The 3,471-nt window shown below is 43.8% G+C and overlaps 1 long non-coding RNA gene across 1 annotated transcript; it reads right to left on the minus strand.

Annotated features, from left to right (window-relative positions):
• Positions 1-966: 966 nt before the first annotated feature.
• Positions 967-2,578, minus strand: LOC132331448 (uncharacterized). The gene is made up of 3 exons (XR_009487591.1): positions 2,503-2,578; positions 1,380-1,597; positions 967-1,263 (listed from the first exon to the last, which is right to left on the minus strand). It is a non-coding gene; the product is annotated as an uncharacterized LOC132331448 (long non-coding RNA).
• Positions 2,579-3,471: the final 893 nt, after the last annotated feature.

A 3,471-nucleotide genomic window follows, 5' to 3' on the forward strand; every position in this document is an offset into this window, starting at 1 on the left:
ACTCGAGCTGCTTTGACAGTGCCAAGTGCCTCCTGCTATCTTCCATCAGGAACCTGGGTGGGTGAATTTTGTTTCCCAGTGAAAAGGGCCAGCCTTGATGTTCATGGGTCTGTGGTCCGGAGTGGCCGGCTGCCTGCTGACATTCCTCATTGTGCAGGATGCCTCCTGGACCCAAGCTGGCACCAGTGACAACTCGAGCTTGTTTGACAGTGCCAAGTGCCTGGTTGGATCCTGACAGAGCTGCAGGGATGTACCAGCTCCCCTCACTGAGACCTACTGATGAAAGAACATGGTGCTTCACAGCAGGGCTTTTTAATCACTGTCACCATCTTCTCTGTGTTGGCTCCAAGGAACAGAGCAAGCCCTCCTTATAAATAACCCACACAGGGCAGTTCAAAATACTGTAGATGAAAGATCTTTAGCCACACTAACATCCTTTAGTGCCACAGAAACCTGCCCAGAGCTCACCCAGGAGATTCAAGGTTCTTTGCATCAGAACTCCCTACAAAACCTCAGCATTTCCCACCAACCTCTGCAGGCAAATATCACGAAATTTAAAACTGGAAATGCTGTAAATATGATGTGCTTCTCCATACCAGCTTTAGGACACATGCTGTGGCCACATGGGTGTCAAATTTTGGAAGATAGGTCATAGAAAATTAAAAAAATCTAATTATTAGAGTGAGCTAGGAGCACTGTAGTGCACAAGAAAGTAAAACCCAGCTCTGTCTGAGACTCAAGGCACCCAGGCAGGAGTTCCTTCAGGTATTACAGCAAGTTTCAAAAAAATCCATCATCACAAACAGTTTTAATTATTTCTAGCCAAATGCCTGTAACCTTGGCAAAAAACAATTATTGAGCAGGCTATTGATCTAGTCACTACATAAATACACTTATGTCATCAGTAAGCTAGAATCCTCCTGGGTATAAAACCAAAATCTTAAGGATGACTAGTTATCTGACATATGATTTTAATTAGGATTTATTGATTAAGGGTTTTTAAAAACAAATGGACTTTCTTGATAAAATCCTTGCACAGGATTTTCTGCAATGTTAAATAATGTCTGTCTTGCTATATAACAACCTGTGACCCACATCCTAATTACATTACTATGGAAATTTGCTTTTTATTTCAGCAGAAGAATGCAGGCAGCGTTCATTCCAAACACCATGAAAGCTGAATGCAGAGGGAGAAGGCCTCAGCCATCAGAACCCACAGGGGGTTGTTCTCAGTGCCTGGTCCTTGCCTGCTAACCAGGGGTGCTGCAGTCAGGTGAAAAAGAGTGAAAGGAAGGAGAAGAAAAGCACAAGAAGTTCTTAAATGCTCGTTCTTCCACGAGCTGGACATGAGATCAACCATAACATCTCCTTGGACCTACCAGAGTTTATTGCCTGCCTAAGGACTCTCCAGAAAGTCCCAGCATTCCCAGGAGGTGCAGCTGAAGGTCCCAGGCTGGTCATGTCTGTGGGCTGAGGTCAGTCTGGGATTGATTTTCCATTCTCAAGGTCAACCTGAGCCCTTGAGCAGACTCATTTCAGCCCTGGTGCTGCTGTGGATGACAAAAACACCTCTGGGTCCTGCAGGTGGCAAGGACAACTGCCCAAGGAGGAGAAGCTCCATCAGAAGAAGTTCCATTGTATAATTTATTCATAATATATAATTGTAATACAATACAATTATAACATCAATATATTAATATAATATAGTAGTATAATATATAATATACAACAATATTTTTAACAATAATAATGATAATAATAATGATAAAAATAAAAACAACAATAACAACAATGCAACAAGAAAATATAGTAGTAGTAATAATAATAATAATAATAATAATAATAATAATAATTCCTCCTACTGTAAACTGTAACCACCACATTTGTGCAGCTAAGAACCTGTCCCTCTTCACCATCAGCTGAGGCAATTTTCCACACCCCAGATGAAAACCACAGCATCCCTCCCCTGCTCTCCCTTCCCCACTTCCTGAGCAGCACATAACATGATATACAAAGTGCTCTCCCCATCTAAGAAACAGATTGTTAATTTGTTGGTGTTCCATTAAAGATTTATCCCCTGAGGAGGAGATTTTTTCTTTAAAAGTAACCATTTGTGTAATAATCTTTTATCCACCCCAGTCAGGAAGAATCAGCATTTCCTGAGATGCCTGTGGGAAGCCTCATGACTCTGCCTCCCAGGTAAAGCTAATCCTGTTTCTTTGTGTCACACAAAAAGCACATGAACACCCAAATCTCTCTGCAGCTCTATTAGAACCATTTAGTCCAGAAAATGTCATTGACATTTGATTTTTTTGGAAGTATTTAAGGAAAGAGGGGGAAAAAAAAAAAGAACAAAACTCCAAACCCCTCCAGAAGTCTCCTGATGCTTGAGTGACATAAATATTCACTAGACCATAGGAGACTGCAGTCTAGTTTGTTTAAATTCAATTATATCATTGTCTGCAGCAGAATGACAGGGGACTAATAAAATGCAGGGCATACCTGGATGAGGGAGAAGAGGAGCTGGCTGGCTCCCTGGCAGGGCTCTGAGCATGAAATGGGCTCTGTGAAGCTGAGCCCTTGCCTGATTACTGTGCCTTCATCAAGTGTGACCCCACTAAATGTCTAAATGTCACCAGGAGAGAGTGAAAACTTCACTGCTGTCACTTTAATTTCCTTCCCACTGGGTAATTATAAATGAGACTGTAGGCTGGTTTATTGTCTTTTTCTCAGTTCAGCTGAAAGTGTGTAAACATTCCTGACAGGCTCTCACAGGGGTGGCTCCCTCCCCCTGCACGGGGGAGCAGAAATGTGGAGCAGCATCAGAGCAGGGCAGTGACCTGACTGCAGCTCCAGAGAGGATCAGCCAGCTGGCTGAAAGCAGCAATGTCTCTTCAGTGTGAAGTCAAAACTGCTTTAAAACCAGAAAAATTATTTTCTTTCAGAACACACCAGAAGCTTTGATCTCTCCCCCAGCAGAGAAAACCCAATAAATTTCACTTCCAGGCCAATTTTTCAATTCTGAAGATGAAAGTACATCCCAAGACTTATCTGAGACCTGATGTCTGGATGTCAAAATCTGGGACAGGTCCAGCAGAAGAGCAGCTCCAATGCTTGATGGAAGTCAGTCAGTCCAAGGGTGGGTTTGGGATTTTGAGAGGTTTGGCCCAGCTGGGAGGGGACAGCCAGCACAGCCCTCCCTGGGGTCACAGAGCCCCCAGAGCAGCAGCCCTGGCCCCACCCAGCAGGGTGTGGGGACCACCAAGGCTCTGTCCCAAGCTGCACAGCCCCCAGGAGAGTCCCTGATGGGGATGCACACCTAGGGAACTGAGGAAGAGGTTTTACAGTGATTTCTGTGAGCCAGAGAGAAGTTTGAGAAGAGGATCCACGTTTACCCCTGAAAGAATTTCCTACCAAGGTCACTGACATAGAAACCAAGAAAGAAAGGAGGATAAACAAGAGAAAGCTGCA

The sequence above is a fragment of the Haemorhous mexicanus genome, chromosome 10, assembly GCF_027477595.1.
Source record: "Haemorhous mexicanus isolate bHaeMex1 chromosome 10, bHaeMex1.pri, whole genome shotgun sequence".
Lineage (NCBI taxonomy): Eukaryota > Metazoa > Chordata > Aves > Passeriformes > Fringillidae > Haemorhous > Haemorhous mexicanus.